At 42.8% G+C, this 21,798-nt stretch overlaps 1 protein-coding gene across 1 annotated transcript in view; it reads left to right on the top strand.

The window, feature by feature from the left end:
* LOC124553686 (phosphatidylinositol phosphatase PTPRQ-like) overlaps nt 1-21,798 on the top strand; it is a 418,566-nt gene that overhangs the window by 97,570 nt on the left and 299,198 nt on the right. The window contains exon 5 of the mRNA XM_047127584.1: nt 5,245-5,277. The gene's annotated coding sequence lies outside the window, so the exon portion shown is untranslated. The remainder of the gene's footprint in view (nt 1-5,244; nt 5,278-21,798) is intronic.

Below are 21,798 nucleotides of genomic sequence, written 5' to 3'. Positions count from 1 at the left end.
TGGAATGGAAAGAAATGTATTTATATCCTGTACTCAAAATACACACATCAAAAAAGTTTTGCATCACCCCAGTTCCCAGAACTCCTGAAGATAGACGTTGACTGTGGATATTGTATCACAGACACAGTCCCTTTGACTGTTCACAGACTTCACTAAACTCGCCATGAGGAGCTCGTGTTAGACGAAGGGGGGTCTGACAGCCGTTTAGTTCTAGTCATTCCTCCAGGAAGGAGGTACACGGCTCGTGTTGTCTGTAGTTCAACCGTGCTAGACGGTCAATACCGCGGATGGATCGCGTCCGCGTTCTTACTTTGTGCCAGGAAGAGCTCTCAACAAGGGAAGTGTCCAGGCGTCTCGGAGTGAACCAAGGCGATGTTGTTCGGACATGGGGGAGATACAGAGAGACAGCAACTGTCGATGACATGCCTCGCTCAGGCCGCCCAAGAGCTACTACTGCAGTGGATGACTGCTACGTATGGATTATGGATTGGAGAAACCCTGACAGAAACGCTACCATGTTGAATAATGCTTTTCGTGCAGCCACTGGACGTCGTGTTACGACTAAAACTGTGTGTAACAGGTTGCATGATACGCAACTTCACCCCCGACGTCCCTTGCAACCAAGACACCATGCAGTGCAGTGCAGATAGGCCCAGCAACATGCCGAATGGACCCCTCTGGATTGGCATCACTTTCTCTTAATCGATGAGTGTCGCATTTGCCTTCAACCAGACAATCGTTAGAGACATGTTTGGAGGCCGCCCGGTGAGGCTGAACGCCTTAGACAAACTGCCCAGTGAGTACAGCAAGGTGGAGGTTCCATGCCGTTTTGGGGTGGCATTATGTGGGGCCCATGTGCGCCGCTGGTGGTCATATAAGGCGCCGTAACGGCAGTACGATACGTGAATGCCACCCTTTGACCGATAGTGCAACCATATCGGCAGCATATTGGCGAGGAAATCGTCTTCATGGACGACAATTCGCGCCCCCATCGTGCACATCTTGTGAATGACGTCCTTCAGGAGAACGACATCGCTCCATTAGAGTGGCCAGTATGTTCTCTAGACATGAACACTATCGAACATGCCTGGGATAGATTGAAAAGGGCTGTTTATGGACGATGTGATCCGCCAACCACTCTGTAGGGTCTACGCCGAATCGCCGTTGAGGAGCGGATAATGTGGACCAACAGTGCCTTGATGAACTTGTGGGTACTTTGGAACGACAAATACAGGCATGCACCAATGCAAGGGGGCGTGCTACAGGGGAGTTAGAGGTACAGCAATCTGGACGACGGCCTCTGATGGTCTCGCTGTATGGTGGTGCGACATGCAATGTGTAGATTTCATGAGCAGTAAAAAGGGCGGAAATTACGTTTATGTTGATCTCTATTCCTAGTTTCTGTACAGCTTCGCTAACTTTCGGGACCGAGGTTATGGAAAACTTCTTAGGTGTGTGTATAAAGTCTGAGTATGAAAATACGGACAGTATTCATGAGCCAATAGAGATCAATGATTTCAACCGTTTCTGCCAGCATTATTCTTCAGTGCGATCAGATATTTGTTGGTAGCCCTCTACCTACACTTTAGAATGAGAAACAACTTTCATTAAACACTTTTATTTTTAAAGAAAGATAAATCATGTTTTGTATATATTTTATTAATCACACGAGTCATTAACACAATTGATACTACTTATTTCTAACAGTCTTTTATTTTGTAATGTCATGAAACAATCAACAGTTCATCGCATGTGACACCTGTAGCTGCTCCTCACAAAAGAAAGCTGGTTTCCCACCGTGAGGGTGTACACAGTTGTTACAAACACGCCCCCTCCGCACCAACCCCCTCCCTTGTGAAACTTGGTTCAGGGACATACCGCACCCCCATTTAAAATCAACCGATTTAAAATGTCCACACTGCTCTTACTGTTTAGAAATCACTTAAATGCTGTGATCATTACTTCTGAAGTGGCAGAAATTAGAAAACTTCAGGTTTTCTATCTGACCAATGGTATCTATAGTAATAATAACAACAATAATAATAATAGCATGTAGGCTATTTGAAAATTTAGTAGCCATTACATTGTTAATTTGTGTTCTACTATAAAATAGTTCATTTATCTGTTGCGAACTAAATAATGATGTAATTTATGGTCAATTTTGGGAAATAACTACACCTCAGACATGGAATTTAAATGAAATATTTGAGCATATACACTACTGCCGCTTAAAATTGCTACACCAAGAAGAAATGCAAATGATAACCGGGTATTCATTTGACCAATATATTACACCAGAACTGACATGTGATTACATTTTCACGCAATTTGGGTGCATAGATCCTGAGAAATCAGTGCCCAGAACAACCACATCTGGACGTGATAATGGCCTTGATACGCCTGGGCATTGAGTCAAACAGAGCTTGGATGGCGTGTACAGGTACAGCTGCCCATGCAGCTTCAACACGATACAACAGTTCATCAAGAGTAGTGACTGGCGTATTGTGACGAGCCAGTTGCTCGGCCACCATTGACCAGACGTTTTCAGTTGGTGAGAGATCTGGAGAATGTGCTGCCCAGGGCAGCAGTCGAACATTTTCTGTATCCAGAAAGGCCCGTACAGGACCTGCAACATGCAGTCGTGCATTATCCTGCTGAAATGTAGGGTTTCGCAGTGATCGAATGAAGGGTAGAGCCACGGGTCGTAACACATCTGAAATGTAACGTCCTCTATTCAGTGCCGTCAATGCGAACGAGAGGTGACCGAGACTTGTAACCAATGGCACCCCATACCATCAAGCAATGTGATACGCCAATATGACCATGACGAATGCACGCTTCCAATGTGCGTTCACCGCGATGTCGCCAAAGACGGATGTGACAATCATGATACTGAAAACAGAACCTGGATTCATTCGAAAAAATGTCGTTTTGCCAATCATGCACCCAGATTCGCCGTTGAGTACATCATCGTTGGCGCTCCTGTCTGTGATGCAGCGTCAAGGGTAACTGCAGCCACGGTCTCCGAGCTGATAGTCCATGCTCCCGCAAACGTCGTCGAAATGTTGGGGCAGATGGTTGTTGTCTTGCAAACGTCCCCATCTGTTGACTCAGGTATCGAGACGTGGCTGCACGATCCGTTACAGCCGTGCAGATAAGATGCCTGTCATCTCGACTGCTAGTGATACGAGGCTGTTGGGATCCAGCACGGCGTTCCGTATTACCCTCCTGAACCCACCGATTCCATATTCTGCTAACAGTCACTGGATCTCGACCGATGCGAGCAGCAATGTCGCAACACGATAAACCACAAAAGCTATAGGCTATAATCTGACCTTTATCAAAGTCGGAAACGTGATGGTACGCATTTCTCCTCCTTACACGAGGCATCACAGCAACGTCTCACCAGGCAACGCCGATGAACTGCTGTTTGTGTATGAGAAATCGGTTGGAAACTATCCTCATGTCATCACGTTGTAGGTGTCGCCACCGGCGCCAACCTCGTGTGAATTCTCTGAAAAGCTAATCATTTGCATATCACAGCATCTTCTTCCTGTCGGTTAAATTTCGCGTCTGTAGCACGTCATCTTCGTGGTGTAGCAATTTAAATGGCCAGTAGTGTATGATTATGTGTCTATATTTTACTGTCGTAGCTGCGTGGTACGAAGTACGATGTATCTGCCTTGTGGGTGAACAGTCTGAGGAAGAAGTTGTTCCTACATTCGTTTGCACGATCTTTAACTTCGTCCATGCCATGTCACGTGATAATGCTAGTACTGAATTGGAAAAAAATGTATTACTAACTCGTGTAATCAGTATTACAGTATTACGAAATAGTGATAATAGTAATGAACTTTAAAAAATTATTTCCTGTTTTCTGCCGAAACATAAAAGAATCATTTTGTTTTGATCCCTCAGAAAATTCCTTTTTGCATCTCAGTTTGTGAACCACTGTTGTGTGTGAAGGCTTTAGCGTAATCTACCTTGAAACAATAATTATTCTTTTTACATTCACTGTGCTTCCAACTTCCTATTAATTGACCAGGACCAAATGAATGAATCAATTGATAGTAAAAAGTCCAAGTAGTAAGCAAAGGCATTTATAAACTTGAACATTATTATAAGCATACCTTACAATGTCACATGTGTTGAGGAAATATGACAACAGGCTACAGAAGATAGCAGTACAATAAAGAGGACGGAATGGCTTCTTATAACTATAATTATTTGTTTATTTTTCCACAGAAAACTGAGGCATAACTCGTTTGTCACGACTGTGGCCTCACCCAGGTAGACACCATCGAAGATATGTTATTTAAACGTGTTATGCTGCGGCAGTTTCGACTTTTATGATTCAGTACGTAAACCCTCACTTTCATTTTCACCCACGATGCTGTCCATGGGTTTACAACCTAATATTCAGGTGGATCAGTTGTCTTCACTGCATTTTGTTTGTTGGATGAAGCTATCTGTTTGTTTCAAAGTTCATTTTGGAGATGTTCCAGCAGAACGAATCCTCATAGTTCTCATAAATACACATCTTCATCATTTCTGTGTTGTTTCGCGTGTGTGCCACTTATTGATGGCAGTGTATATTTTCAACAACTCTATGGGTTCTTTATGCTGGGCCATTTGCAAAATGAAGTTCAAAACAAACAGATAGCTACAGTTAGTAAACAAAACTGTACCACCTGTCCCATCTAAATGCGTTATGTGAGAAAATAAAAGTGACTGGTGGAGATAGTTGTTTTAATTTATTTTTAGTATTATAAACAACTGCAGTTTCCAAGTCACAGTGCAACATGGACCACATATGATTTTGTCATGTTTGTTATCCAATTTTGTGAAATCATATTTTCTCCTCATTAATGCTTGCTTCCTTCATCTGAAAGCTATGTTACCAATCAGTATCAAGTAATTTATTTTAAAAAGTGATCAAAGATCTAGAATAAATTATTTTCCATGATATTTTAAGTTGACTGTTGTGTATGGGAACTGCCAGTATATGCGAGTGAGGCCTACAAAGTGACAATGAATGTGATACTTAATGGGCTAGAATGTAATGAAAACAGAAGTAAAGCATATTATATTATTGCGGTCAATGAAAGTACAATCACTGTACAATATTTTTAACAAGCAGATGTGGAATTATCGATATATGCCTTAATTCCTTATGAAACACGGTCTGTATCTTGAAGTAGGTTTTTTTACACACAAGTTAATAAATTTTTATTTTCTTTCCAGAACGCTTTGCAGCTGGAGCCCAGCCACCTCTAGGTGAGTAGTTTCGGTTGAATACTTATAACAAGAGCATTCTACATTATGTTAAAAATGAGTTCGGTTTTTAATGACATTATAATTATTTAGAGTCGCAATAAACAGAAGCTACCATACATGACTGAAAGTAGTTTCAGATTCAATAGATGGATTATACAGGGTGTTACAAAAAGGTACGACCAAACTTTCAGGAAACATTCCTCACACACGAAGAAAGAAAATATGTTAGGTGGACATGTGTCCGGAAACGCTTGCTTTCCATGTTAGAGCTCATTGTATTACTTCCCTTCAAATCACATAAATCATGGAATGGAAACACACAGCAACAGAACGTACCACCGTGACTTCAAACACTTTTTTACAGGAAATGTTCAAAATGTCCTCCGTTAGCGAGGATACATGCATCCACCCTTGTCGCATGGAATCCCTGATGCGCTGATGCAGCCCTGGAGAATGGCGTATTGTATCACAGCTGTCCACAATACGAGCACGAAGAGTCTCTACATTTGGTACCAGGGTTGCGTAGACAAGAGCTTTCAAATGTCCCCATAAATGAAAGTCAAGAGGGTTGAGGTCAGGAGAGCGTGGAGGCCATGGAATACGTCCGCCTCTACCAATCCATCGGTCACCGAATCTGTTGTTGAGAAGCGTACGAACACTTCGACTGAAATGTGCTGGAGCTACATCGTGCATGAACCACATGTTGTGTCGTACTTGTAAAGGCACATGTTCTAGCAGCACAGGTAGAGTATCCCGTATGAAATCATGATAATGTGCTCAATTGAGCGTAGGTGGAAGAACATGGGGCCCAATCAAGACATCACCAACAGTGCCTGCCCAAACGTTCACAGAAAATCTGTGTTGATGACGTGATTGCATAATTGCGTGCGGATTCTCGTCTGCCCAGACATGTTGATTGTGAAAATTTACAATTTGATCGTGAAAATTTACAGTTTGGTCACGTTGGAATGAAGCCTCATCCGTACAGAGAACGTTTGCACTGAAATGAGGATTGATACATTGTCGGATGAACCATTCGCAGAAGTGTACCCGTGGAGGCCAATCAGCTGCTGATAGTGCCTGCACGCGCTGTACATGGTACGGAAACAACTGGATCTCCCGTAGCACTCCCCATAGAGTGACGTGGTCAACGTTACCTTGTACAGCAGCAACTTCTCTGACGCTGACATTAGGGTTATCGTCAACTGCACGAAGAATTACCTCGTCCATTGCAGGTATCCTCGTCGTTCTAGGTCTTCCCCAGTCGCGAGTCATAGGCTGGAATGTTCCGTGCTCCCTAAGATGCCGATCAAATGCTTCGAACGCCTTCTTGTCGGGACATCTTCGTTCTGGAAATCTGTCTAGATACAAACGTACCGCGCCACGGCTATTGCCCCGTACTAATCCGTACATCAAATGGGCATCTGCCAACTCCGCATTTGTAAACATTGCACTGACTGCAAAACCACGTTCGTGATGAACACTAACCTGTTGATGCTACGTACTGATGTGCTTGATGCTAGTACTGTAGAGCAATGGGTCGCATGTCAACACAAGCACCGAAGTCAACATTACCTTCCTTCAATTGGGCCAACTGGTGGTGAATCGAGGAAGTACAGTACATACTGACGATACTTAAATGAGCTCTAACATGGAAATTAAGCGGTCCCGGACACATGTCCACATAACAGCTTTTCTTTATTTGAGTGTGAGGAATGTTTCCTGAAAGTTTGGCCGTATCTTTTTGTAACACCCTGTATATCGCATATGACGTACCTGTCCTTCTTCTATGAGGTATAAAGCAAAATGTAAGCCACATAATACTTCACTGTTAATTACAGTGCCACAATGCCTTCGTTTTTTGTAGGATCTGTTAGGCATGATTCAGTAGGCTACTTATAGTTATTATTCACAAAAGGAATATGAGGAACAAAATAACCGACAAATTATTTATTTTTTCAGTTGTGAGACAGGGTTGTAGCCTATCCCCGATGTTCTTCAATCTGTATAGTGAACAAGCAGTAAAGGAAACAAATTTGGAATAGGAATTAAAATCCGTGGAGAAGAAATAAAAACTTTGAGGTTCGCCTATGACATTGTAAATCTTTCAGAGACAGCAAAGGACCTGGAAGAACAGTTGAACGGAATAGACAGTATCTTGAAAGGACGATATAAGATGAACATCAACAAAAGCAAAACAACAATAATGGGATGTAGTCGAATTAAATCGGGTGATGCTGAGGGAATTAGATTAGGAAATGAGACACTTAAAGTAGTAAACAAGGTTTGGTATTTGGGGAGCAAAATAACTGATGATGGTCGAAGTAGAGAGGATGTAAAATGTAGACTGGCAATGGCAAGGAAAGCGTTTGTGAAGAAGAGAAATTTGTTAACATCGAATATAGATTTAAGTGGCAGGAAATAGTTTCTGAAAGTATTTGTATGAAGTGTATGGGAGTGAAACGTGGACGTTAAATAATTTAGACAAGAAGAGAATAGAAACTTTCGAAATGTTGAATTTCAGATTGGTAGAAAACATAGCTAATGAGGAGGTACTGAACAGAATTGAGGAGAAGAGAAATTTGTGGCTCAACTTGAGTAGAAGAAGGGATCTGTTGGTAGGACATGTTCTGAGGCATAAGGGATCACCAATTTAGTATGTAGGGCAGCGTGGAGAGTAAAAATTGTAGAGGGAGACCAAGAGATGAATACACTAAGCAGATTGAGAAAGATGTAGGTTGCAGCAGGTACTGGGAGATGACGAAGCTTGCACAGGATAGAGTAGCATGGAGAGCTGCATCAAACCACTCTCTGGACTAAAGACAGCAACAACAACATTCCTTCAAGTTCCGATGTAAAAATAATGTTTGCAACTGTTTGTTAACATCAGTCGTCAAGTCCTGTAATCATATTGACGTACTCCGACTGTATTTTTAATATATAGTCGTGCATTTTCATTACGTTTCTACTCTGTGGGGAGAATTCAACAACGTCGGATAGTCACGAGATGCATCACATTGGATGAATATTTTAAGCAAAACCAGTAAAATTTCGACTTTCCCGATTGATCAGTTGATATTGGGTCTGTCAGGAGATCAGCGTTGGCAATAGCTCGGCTCTTTGAGGTGATTGCTTCTACTCACTACTGGTATGTGGCTACTGCCATTATCCATACGGTTGCGCAATCCTTATGGAGGCCAAGACGAAGTCGTACATACATGAGAGAGTAGCTTCCAGATGAATGAAGATAGGGTATTCAGAGCCCCCTCCCAGAAATCAACGTGCATGGTCGCTGGTGCTGCGATTTGCTTTCGCCGTCTACATTGATTCTTCTTCACATTGTGACTGGAATCTCGTCTGCAGCCCTTGCTTTCGACGTTCAGTACTCTATGACGAAGTAGGTGCCGACCTTATTGATAAGGGATTCCTACCAAGTATTGCTTGCCGTTGTTAGGCTCCATCGTCAGAAAAAGAAATCTCCACTTATAAGGTAGCACTAACATAGATATCAATTTGGTTCAGCACCTGGCCATAGTGATACATGGCAGCATCTCTGGGTACGCATCTCTTGTGTGGAAAGCCACTCCTCAGTTCCCAGTGAGGGGCTGTGGACACACAACACTCATCCCCCTGGGAGTCACTTTCTTGTCCATGCTGGACTTCCAGGCATGACCGATAAAGGAGCGTTATAATGTTGACATTATCAATTACTGGTTATTAGCGGTCACATGAAGATATCGAGTAGCTGTTCCCATAAAATGTTGCTGAACTTACTCCACGTCATCATTACCGACAGACTTTACTTGTATCATAAATCTCACAGTTATTATCTGGGAACTCATATGGCATATCTTACCCACTCCCTTCTTCTGAATGGTTTGATGCGTCTCGCCACGAATTCGTCTCCTGTGCTAACCTCTTCATCTCAGAGTAACACTTGCAACTTACATCCTCAATTATTTGCTGGATGAATTACAATCTCTGTCTTCCTCTACAGTTTTTGCTCTCTACAGCTCCCTCTAGTACCATGGAAGTCATTCCCTCATGTCTTAACACATGTCCTATCATACTGTCCCTTCTCCTTATGAAAGTTTTCAACATCTTTATTTCCTCTCCGATTCTGCACGGAACCTCCTCATTCCTTGCCTTATCTTTTTTTTTGTCATCAGTCTACTGACTGGTTTGATGCAGCCTGCCACGAATTCCTTTCCTGTGCTAACCTGTTCATCTCAGAGTAGCACTTGCAACCTACGTCCTCAATTATTTGCTTGACGTATTCCAATCTCTGTCTTCCTCTACAGTTTTTGCCCTCTACAGCTCCCTCTAGTACCATGGAACTCATTCCCTCATGTCTTAGCAGATGTCATATCATCCTGTCCCTTCTCCTTATCAGTGTTTTCCACATATTTCTTTCCTCTCCGATTCTGCGTAGAACCTCCTCATTCCTTACCTTATCAGTCCACCTAATTTTCAACATTCGTCTATAGCACCACATTTCAAATACTTCGGTTATCTTCTGTTCCGGTTTTCACACAGTCCACGTTTCACTACCATACAATGCTGTACTCCAGACGTACATCCTCAGAAATTTCTTCCTCAAATTAAGGCCGGTATTTGATATTAATAGACTTCCCTTGGCCAGAAATGCCTTTTTGCAATAGCGAGTCTGCTTTTGATGCACTCTTTGAACCATCCGGCATTGGTTATTTTATTGCCTAGTTAGCACAATTCCTTAACTTCATTGACTTCGTGATCATCAATCCTGATGTTAAGTTTCTCGCTGTTCTCATTTCTACTACTTCTCATTACCTTAGTATTTCTCCGATTTACTCTCAAACCATACTGTGTACTCAATAGACTGTTCATTCCGTTCAGTAGATCATTTAATTCTTCTTCACTTTCACTCAGCATAGCAATGTCATCAGCGAATCGTATCATTGATATCCTTTCACCTTGTATTTTGATTCCACTCCTGAACCTTTCTTTTATTTCCATCATTGCTTCCTCGATGTACAGATTGAAGAGCAGGGGCGAAAGGCTACAGCCTTGTCTTACACCCTTCTTAATGCGAGCACTTCGTTCTTGATCGTCCACTCTTATTATTCCCTCTTGGTTGTTGTACATATTGTATATGACCCGTCTCTCCCTATAGTTTTCCCCTACTTTTTTCAGAATCTCGAACAGCTTGCACCATTTTATATTGTCGAACGCTTTTTCCAGGTCTACAAATCCTATGAAAGTGTCTTGTTTTTCTTTAGCCTTGCTTCCATTATAAGCCGTAACATCAGAATTGCCTCTCTCATCCCTTTACTTTTCCTAAAGCCAAACTGATCGTCACCTAGCGCATTCTCAGATTTCTTTTCCATTCTTCTGTATATTATTCTTGTAAGCAGCTTCGATGCATGAGCTGTTAAGCTGATTGTGCGATAATTCTCGAACTTGTCAGCTCTTGCCGTCTTCGGAATTGTGTGGATGATGCTTTTCCGAAAGTCAGATGGTATATCGCCAGACTCATATATTCTACACACCAACGTGAATAGTCGTTTTGTTGCCACTTCCCCCAATGATTTTAGAAATTCTGATGGAAAGTTATCTATCCCTCCTGCCTTATTTGACCGTAAGTCATCCAAAGCTCTTTTAAATTCCGATTCTAATATTGGATCCAGTATCTCCTCTAAATCGACTCCTGTTCCTTCTTCTATCACATCAGACAAATCTTCACCCTCTTGAGGCTTTCAATGTATTCTTTCCATCTATCTGCTCTCTCCTCTGCATTTAACAGTGGAATTACCGTTGCACTCTTAATGTTACCACGGTTGCTTTTAATGTCACCAAAGGTTGTTTTGACTTTCCTGTATGCTGAGTCTGACCTTCCGACAATCATATCTTTTTCGATGTCTTCACATTTTTCCTGCAGCCATTTCGTCTTAGCTTCCCTGCACTTCCTATTTATTTCATTCCTCAGCCACTTGTATTTCTGTATTCCTGATTTTCCCGGAACATGTTTGTACTTCCTCCTTTCATCAATCCACTGAAGTATTTCTTCTGTTACCCATGGTTTCTTCGCAGCTACCTTATTTGTACCTATGTTTTCCTTCCCAACTTCTGTGATGGCCCTTTTTAGAGATGTGCATTCCTCTTCAACTGTACTGCCTACTGCGCTATTCCTTATTGCTGTATCTATATCGTTAGAGAACTTCAAACGTATCTCGTCATACATTAGTACTTCCGTATCCCACTTCTTTGTGTATTGATTCTTCCTGACTAATGTCTTGAACTTCAGCCTACTCTTCATCACTACTGTATTGTGATCTGAGTCTATATCTGCTCCTGGGTACGCCTTACAATCCAGTACCTGATTTCGGAATCTCTGTCTGACCATGATGTAATCTTATTGAAATCTTCCCGTATCTCCCGGCCTTTTCCAAGTATACCTCTTCCTCTTGCGATTCTTGAACAGGGTATTCGCTATTACTAGCTGAAACTTGTTACAGAACTCAATTAGTCTTTCTCCTCTTTCATTCCTTGTCCCAAGCCGATATTCTCCTGTAACCTTTTCTTCTACTCCTTCCCCTACAACTGCATTCCAGTCGCCCATGACTATTAGATTTTCGTCCCCCTTTACATACTGCATTACCCTTCAATATCCTCATACACCTTCTCTATCTGTTCATCTTCAGCTTGCGACGTCGGCATGTATACCTGAACTATCGTTGTCGGTGTTGATCTGCTGTCGATTCTGATTAGAACAACCTGGTCACTGAACTGTTCACAGTAACACACCCTCTGCCCTACCTTCCTATTCATAACGAATCCTACACCTGTTATACCATTTTCTGCTGCTGTTGATATTACCCGATACTCATCTGACCAGAAATCCTTGTCTTCCTTCCACTTCACTTCACTGACCCCTACTATATCTAGACTGAGCCTTTGCGTTTCCATTTTCAGATTTTCTAGTTTCCCTACCACGTTCAAGCTTCTGACATTCCACGCCCCGACTCATAGAACATCATCCATTCGTTGAATATTCAATCTTTTTCTCATGGTAACCTCCTCCTTGGCAGTTCCCTCCTGGAGATCCGAATGGGGACTACTTCTGAATCTTTTGCCAATGGAGAAATCGTCATGACACTTCTTCAATTACAGGCCACATGTCCTGTGGATACACGTTACGTGGTTTCCATTGCCTTCTGCATCCTCATGTCGTTGATCATTGCTGATTCTTCCGCCTTTAGGGGCAGTTTCCCACCCCTAGGACAAGAGAGTGCCCTGAACCTCTATCCGCTCCTCTGCCCTCTTTGACAAGGCAGTTGGCAGAATGAGGCTGACTTCCTATGCCAGAAGTCTTCGGCCGCCAATGCCGATTATTTATCAAAATTTAGGCAGTGGCGGGGATCCAACCCAGGACCGAAGACGTTCTGATTATGAATCTAAGACGCTACCCCTAGACCACGGACGCAATTTTGCCTTATCAGTCCATCTAATTTTCAACATTTCTCTGTAGCGCCACATCTCAAATGCTTTGATTCCCGTCTTTTCCGGTTTTCAAACAGTCCATGGAAATGATTTGATCGTTTGGTGTCATTGGCCGGGAGGCCCCTTACAGGGCAGGTTCGGCCACCTTTGTGCAGGTCTTATTACATTCAACGCCTAGTTGGGCGGCCTGCGCGCCGGATGGGGATGAAATGATGATGCAGACAACACAACACCCAGTCCCTGAGCGGAGGTAATCCCAGCCGGAAATCAAACCCGGGCCCATAGGACGGCAATCCGTCACGCTGACCACTCAGCTATCGGGGCGGACCTCACAGTCCAAGTTTCACTAACATTCAATGCTGTACTCAAGATGTACATTCTGAGAAATTTCCTCTACAAATTAAGGGCTATGTTTGATGCTAGTAGACTTGGCCAGGAATGCCTTTTTTGCCATTGCTAGTTTGTTTTCGATGTCCTCCTTGCTCCGCCTGTCATTGCTTATTTTTCTGCATAGGTAGCAGAATACCTTAACTTCATCTACGTCGTGCCCATCAATCCCACTGTTAAGTTTCTCGCTACGTTCATTTATACTATATCGCATTATCTTCATCTTTCTTCGATTTTCTCTCAGTCCATACTCAGTACTCATTAGATTGTTCATTCCATGCAGCAGATCATGTAATTCTTCTTCACTTTCACTCAGCATAGCAATGTCATCAACGAATCGCATCATTGATAGTCTTTCACCTACAATTTCAATTCCACTCCTTAACCTTTCTATTATTTCCATCACTGCTTCCACGATGTACAGATTGAACAGTTGGGGCGAAAGACTACATCGTTCTCTTACACTCTTTTTAATACGAACAATTTGTTCGTGGTCGTCCACTCTTATTATTCCCTCTTGGCTGTTGTACATATTGTATATGATCCGTCTCCCCCTATCGTTTCGAACATATTGCACCATTTTACATTCTCGAACGCTTTTTCCAGGTTGACAAATTCTATGAACGTGTCTTGATTTTTCTTTAGTCTTGCTTCCGCTATTAACCGTAACGTCAGAACTGCCTCTCTCGTGCCATTACCTTTCCTAAATCCAAACTGATCGTCATCAAGCGCATCGTCAGTTTTCTTTTCCATTCTTTTGTATATTAAACCTGTAAGCAACTTGGATGCATGAGCTATTAAGCTAATTGTGCAGAAACTCTCGCATATGTCAGCTCTTGCTGTCTTCGGAATTGTGTGGATGATGCTTTTCCGTAAGTCAGATGGTATGTCGCCAGACTCATACATTCTACACACCAACGTGAATAGTAATTTTTTTGCCACTTCCTCCAAACATTTTAGAAATTCTGATGGAATGTTATCTATCCCTTCTGCCTTATTTGATCTCCAAAGTTCTATTATATTCTGATTCTAATACTGGATCCCCTACCTCTTCTGAATCGACTCCTCTTTCTTCTTCTATCACATCAGATAAATCTTCTCCCTCATAGAATCTTTCAATTTATTCTTTCCACCTATCTGCTCTTCCCTCTGCGTTTAACAGTGGAATTCCCGTTGCACTCTTAATGTTATCTCACTTGCTTTTAATGTCACCTAAGCTTGTTTTGACTTTCCTGTATGCTGAGTCTGTTCTTGCAACAATCATTTCTTTTTCGATGTCTTCACATTTTTCCTCCTTACATCGATCAATTGAAGTATTTATTCTGTTACTCGTAGTCTCTTTGCAGTTACCTTCTTTGTAACTATGTTTCCTTTCCCAACTTCTGTGATGGCTCTTTTTAGAGATGTCCTTCCTCTTAAACTGCACTGTCTATTCAGCAATTCCTTATTGCTGAATCTATAGCATTAGAAAGCTTCAAGCATATCTCGTCATTCCTTAGTACTTCCGTATTCCACTTGTTTGCGTATTGATTCTTCCTGACTAAAGTCTTAAACTTCGGTCTACTCTCCTTCATTACTATAATTGTGAACTCCTGGATACGCCTTAAATCCAGTATCTGGTTTCGGAATCCCTATCTGGCCATGATATGATCTAACTGAAATCTTCCCGTATCACCCAACCTTTTCCAAGTATACCTCCTCCTCTTGTGACTCTTTACCAGAGTATTCGCTGTTACTAGCTGAAAGTTGTGGCAGAAAATTAATCTTACTCCTCTCTCATTCCTTGTCCCAAGCCCATATTCTCCTGTTAACCTTTTCTTCTACTCCTTCCAGTCCTACTGCATTCCAGTCTCCCACGACTATTAGCTTTTCATATCCCTTTACATACTGTATTGCCCTTTCAGCCGCGCGGAATTAGTCGAGCGGTCTTGGGCGCTGCAGTCATGGACTGTGCGGCTGTTCCCGGCGGAGGTTCGAGTCCTCCCTCGGGTATGGGTGCGTGTGTTTGTCCTTAGGATAATTTAGGTTAAGAAGTGTGTAAGCTTAGGGACTGATGACCTTAGCAGTGAAGTCCCTTAAGATTGCACACAAATTTGAACATTTTTTGCCCTTTCAATATGCTCATACACTTTTTCTATCTCTTCATCTTCAGCTTGCGTCGTCTGCATGTATGCCTGAACTATCGTTGGCGTTGGTTTGCTGTCGATTTTGATAAGAACAACCCTATCACTGAACTGTTCATGGTAACACACTCACTGCTCTATAACAAATCCTACTCCCATATACCATTTTCTGCTGCTGTTGATATTACCCTATACTCATCTGACCAGTAATCCTCGCCTTGTTTCCACTTCACTCCACTGACCTCTACTATATCTAGATTCAGCCTTTGCATTTCCCTTTTCAGATTTTGTGGTTTCCCTACCACGTTCAAGCTCCTGACATACCACGCCCCGTCTCGTAGAACGTTATCCTCCCGTTGATTATTCAGTCTTTTCCTCAAGGTAACCTCCGCCTTGGCAGTCCCTTCCCGTAGATCCGATTGGTAGACTATTCCGGAATGTTTTGCCAATGGAGAGATCATTATTACACTTCTTCAATTACAGGCAACCTGTCCTGTGGATACACGTTACGTTCCATTGCCTTGTGCATCCTCATGCCGTTGATCATTGCTGATTCTTCCGCCTTTAGAGGCAGTTTCCGACCCCTAGGAGAAGAGAATGCCCTGAACCTCTGTCCGCTCCTCCGCCCTCCTCCTCCTATGCCGGAAATCCTCGGCCGCCAATGCTGACTATTAAGCAAAATTTAAGCAGCCGCGGGATTCGAACCTGGGACCGAAAACATTTCAATTTTGAATCAAAGTCGCTTTCGATAGAACACAGGCACTAAGTTCAAATGGCTCTGAGCACTATGGGACTCAACTGCTGAGGTCATTAGTCCCCTAGAACTTAGAACTAGTTAAACCTAACTAACCTAAGGACATCACAAACATCCATGCCCGAGGCAGGATTCGAACCTGCGACGTAGCGGTCTTGCGGTTCCAGACTGCAGCGCCTTTAACCGCATGGCCACTTCGCAGGCACTAAGTCTCCCTTACAGTGCACACTTACGAGTTCCATGTAGCTATTGTGTGTCCTTGGTATGGGCTAGAAGCCAAAGGCAAACTCATTTGGTTGCTATATGACTAATGCTGTAACATCATTGTTTCATCTTGAACAGATACTGAATACCTTATGGGGTGACAACTTCTTTCCGTATAGAACAGGTTTTAATTACACAAATGTAAAGGCTGTAAATTCAACTAAATACTTAATGATTACAATTATGAATAACTTCAACTGGAACGATCACATTCCTAATGATATGGGTAAAGCAAATCAAAGAGAGCGATTTATTGGTGGAACGGTTAGAAAATACGAGCTGTCGACTAAAGCGACTGCGTACGGCACGCTTGTCCACCCTCTTGTGGAGTATTGTTGTGCGATGTAGGTTCCACATCAGATGTGACTAATGGAGGACATCGAAAAAGTTCGAAGGAAAGTGACTCGTTTTTCACTGTCGCGAAATAGGGGAGAGAGTGCAACGAACATTATGAGTGAATTAGGGTGGCATTCATTAAAACAAGGGCGGCTTTCATTGCAGCAGAACCTTGTCGTGAAGTTTGAAGTTTCCCAAAAATTGTTCAAATGGCTATGGGACTTAACTGCTCAGGTCATCAGTCCCCTAAAACTTAGAACTACTTAAACCTAACTAACCTAAGGTTATCACACACATCCATGCCCGAGGCAGGATTCGAACCTGCGAATGTAGCGGTTGCGCGGTTCCAGACTGTAGCGCCTAGAACCGCTCGGCTACTTCGGCCGGCTTTGAAATTTCAATCACCAAAATTCTCCCCCGAATGCGAAAATATTCTGTTGGCTCCCATTTACATAGCGAGGAACGACCACCATGATAAAATAACAGAAATGAGGGCTCCCACAGACAGGTGTAAGTGCTCGCTTTCGAGCGCGCTGTTAGAGGGTAGAACCGTAGAAAAATAGGGTGAAGGTGGTTCGATTACCTTCTTTTCAGAGTAATCATGTAGATGTATATGAACCTGGAACCGCAATAAAACCTTGGAAAATGTTTGTTGTTTGCTGTACTGTCTTGTATACTTTGTCCTTGATCTCTGAGAACTTATTGGTGGGAATGTATTGTTTGTACGGCAACAGCCTTGCCGCAGTGGATACACTCGCTCCCGTTAGGTCAGCGAAGTTCAGCACTGTCGGGTGTGGCCGGCACTTGGATGGGTGTCCATCCAGGCTGCCATGCGCTGTTGCCATTTTTGGGGGGCACTCAACCTCGTGATGCCAATTAAGGAGCTAATTGACCGAATAGTAGCGGCTTCGGTCAAAGAAAACCATCGTAACGAACGGGAGAGCGGTGTGCTGCCCACACGCCCCTCCTATCCGCATCCTCAGCTGTGGATGACACGGCGGTCGGATGGTCCCGATGGGCCATTTGTGGCCTGATGACGGAGTGCTTTTTATTTATTGTTTGTACGACCCTTGAAATAAATTATTCATATTTTTCTTGTCTCCTGATGGTACAACGTTTACCGAAAATGCCGTTAATTTCATACAGTTGCTGATAATGGAAACTATACAAGCACAAGTACATGCAGTGAGACAAGAGCAGCGATCAGAGAAAAAAAAAAGTGAGGTGGTAATTTGCAAAGAGTTGCAGGAGTGTAGGTACCAAGAACGGAGACAGGAAGACTGACAGAGGAAAATGCCAGCAGAGAGCGTTTAATATGTTCAGTGCTTGTGAGAATAAACTGTTTATCGAAAGTTACAAGTTGGTGCTGAACGTAGGGAAGAAATAACAAGATTTATGAAAAATTTTTCTCAAATACCTCTTGTTCTCTGATGGTACAACATTCTCATGGTACACACAGTCTTTTTTTTTTTGTATTTATGGCACGTGAAGTTCAGAACTGCAATATACATCTCCCAGAGCAGTTCGATGCAACTCCCCAAATTCTCGAGTAAACCGACTCACACGTTGCCGAAACATGTTAACTTGCTGAAATAATGTACATGTTTTTCGACGACCTGTTTGCCTTTGTGGTAGCGTCTCGCTCGCCGTGTTGGGTGCGTGTTTGTGAGGAGGCGGCGGCAGTGAGCTCGATTACATGTGTAACCAGATTTTCAAACAAACGCGAATCTTCTACGAAAATTTCCGTGAAGCGTAGACTACACAGTGCTCATGAGACTGGTCATCACTAAATTAAGTCAAGATTCGGTCAATATTCTTTCCGTTTTTCCGCTCAGTTCTAATACTTACGTAATTTAAGTATAAAATTCATCAAATATATTCTAATTAACATCTGTAATCGTCACTTTTGTGAAAAAGTCCCGCTCCTTGTTTCAAATATACAGACAGAATACTAATAAAACTGACAAACTGAAAGGACCGATTTCTGACTGGAAATATAGGAAAAAAGGGCCGATGTATGTTGTTGTTGTTGTGGTCTTCAGTCCTGAGACTGGTTTGATGCAGTTCTCCATGCTACTCTATCCTGTGCAAGCTTCTTCATCTCCCAGTACCTGCTGCAACCTACATCCTTCTGAATCTGCTTAGTGTATTCATCTCTTGGTGTCCCTCTACGATTTTTACCCTCCACGCTGCCCTCCAGTACCAAATTGGTGATCCCTTCATGCCTCAGAACATGTCCTGCCAACCGATCCCTTCTTCTAGTCAAGTTGTGTCCCAAACTCCTCTTCTCCCCAATCCTATTCAATACCTCCTCATTAGTTATGTGATCTACCCATCTAATCTTCTTCACTTTCAGAAACGACTTCCTGATACTTAAATCTATACTCGTTCTTAACAAATTCCTCTTCTTCAGAAACGCTTTCCTTGCCATTGCCAGACTACGTTTTATATCCTCTCTACTTCGGCCATCATCAGTTATTTTGCTCCCTAAATAGCAAAACTCCTTTACTACTTTAAGTTACGCTTCCTAATCTAGTTCCCTCAGCGTTACCACACTTAAATCGACTACATTCCATTATCCTCGTTTTGTTTTTGTTGATGTTCATCTTATATCCTCCTTTCAAGACACTATCCATTGCATTCAACTGCTCTTCCAAGTCCTTTGCTGTCCTTCACAGAATTACAATGTCATCAGGAAACCTCAAAGATTTTATTTCTTCTCCATGGATTTTAATACCTACTCCGAATTTTTATTTTGTTTCCTTTACTGCTTGCCTATGTATAAGCATCCAGAAATGGCGCTGATGAATGAAGTTCCTCTAACCACGTGCCGTGTGTTCCTTGTGTTTTGAAGGCTTTTGTGATTGACGCACCCCATTGCAAGCACCAGAATGGTCCGGTATTTATTTTGGGAACAAGGCAAGATGGTGTTGTGTACGACCCAGCTATACCAAAACAAGCATCCTCGCAGACACCAACCACATCACACAACATATCAGGCCCTTTTTGGGCATTAGTTTGATCGTGGGTCCTTTCAGACAGACGAACGTCAAGGGAGGTGGCGGACTGTGCATATGTCAGAATTGGGGGATACAGTTCTACAGGATGCAGGCTCCAGGCAAGTGGACGGCCAACATGGTGCCAGCCAAAGTACGATTATGTGTTCCCTGCGTTACAGCAGCTACTATCTGTACCACCTGTTACTAGTGACAGGGTTATCTGTGGCGGATCTCCCTCTACAGGAATGACTTTTTCGATCATTTTCGCACCTGACCATCGAAGATGGCATCATTCCTCTTTCCCGGCGAAGCAAACTTTACCAGAACTGCCATCATCAAAATTATTCAAATGGCTCTGACCACTATGGGTCTTAACTTCTGAGGTCATCAGTCCCCTAGAACTTAGAACTACTTAAACCTAACTAACCTAAGGAGATCACACACATGAATGCCAGTGGCAGGATTCGAACCTGCGACCGTAGTTGTCGCTCGGTTCCAGACTGTAGCGCCTAGAACTGCATGGCTACTCCGGCGGGCTGCCATCATCAATCTGCGTAGTCGTCACCTGCGGCTACAGACAATTTTCAAGGAAAGGTTGAGGCTTCCCATCAGTTTCGGTTCAGCATCAATGTGTGGGCGGGGATTCTTGGCGACCACATACTTCGACCGGTTATTATTCCAAACGCCTCGCTGGAGGAACGTACTTCCGCTTCCTGCTAAATACTCTGCCTGGACTGCTTGAGAATGTGCCTTTAGCAATACGACAGGTTAGATGCTTTCTGCATGAGGAAGCTACAGTTCCACGTTACAGCTCGCTGACGCCTCAACAAAATCTTCCCGAGTCGCTGGATATGACGTACATGTAGCTGAAGTATGTCCTGCTAGAGAACCGGACTTAAACCTCCTGGATTTTTTCCTCTGAGGTCATCTGAAACGCACTGTGTATGATGAACCAGTTATTGAGGTGCAGACCCCTTAACAACGTGTTCACGACGCCATTGACGCTTTTCGGAGAGCGGGTGGAATGTGTGAAAGAGTGAAAGAGTGCGTCACCCGTGATGCGACGTGTGAAGGCGTGCATCGCATCCCACGGAGGGCGCTTTGAACATTCTTCTGTGACGTGCATGTGATGCATCTCTGTGCTATGTCCCGCGACGATTTATTGTCGTTGAACGTACACCATGCATTTGCAGATGCATGTTCATAGGAACTATTTTCTTCCATTTCCAGTCAGGAATCCGTCCCTGAAGTTTGTCGGTTTTGTTAATGTTCACCCTATATATTGAACACAAATCCAGTTTTCATTGCAACCAAAAGTTCTTCATTACAGATATTTCATAAAAGATTGTCAATCAAAAGGGTATAGTTGAAAAAAAATTGAAATTAGTTTTTTGTTCAATATTTTTGTACTTTACACTTATAGGACACGCACCTTTGTTTGAAAGCTTGATTCTGCCAGGACAGGAACGCTGACCGCAACGCACAACACGTAAGCACCTTAGCACAGGGCCACACAGCTGGTCGGACAAATACCACCTTCATTTAGCAATATAAAAATCCTCTGAAGGATTCAAAGACGATTTTCTCGGGTATATTTGAGAGCCGCCTCGAACTGCTTTGGGAGAGGTTCTGAAATTACAAATTTCAGATTGCCGTACGGTCCCGTCGTTAGTCAACTTATGCTCTAAAGTTATTTTCCCTCTGATTCGATTGTCTCCTGATTCAGTTTTTGAGGAAAGCCCATCAAATATTCAGCATTATTTTGTAACACCACAATTCCAAAGCTTCTATTTTTTTCAACCTTACGTTGCTCATAGTTATCAGTTTCTATTTTTTCAACCTTGCGCTGCACGTTGTTGTCGTTTCAGACAAATAATTTCAAGAAAGAGTTCCTTACGCCTACATGTATATTCGATGCTAACATAATGATTCCTCGTTTTCAGATAATATTCCCTTGATACTGTCACTCCACACTGAACGCTCATTCCCTCCCACACATCACTATTAAAATTGAGTCTTTCCACAAATTTTGAAAGATTCTAGAGGCGTAAGATATGCAAAAGAACAACTGTTTACTCATCTTCATTATCTCTTTGTTGTTGTCCATAGCTCAAGGTCCTGTCTGGGGGTACTTTCTTGCAGCTAAAATTTCGATTTTGTAGGTTCTTGTTGACTAAAT

Source organism: Schistocerca americana, chromosome 11 (assembly GCF_021461395.2).
Source record: "Schistocerca americana isolate TAMUIC-IGC-003095 chromosome 11, iqSchAmer2.1, whole genome shotgun sequence".
NCBI lineage: Eukaryota > Metazoa > Arthropoda > Insecta > Orthoptera > Acrididae > Schistocerca > Schistocerca americana.
This window is presented reverse-complemented; position numbering and strand designations above follow the sequence as displayed.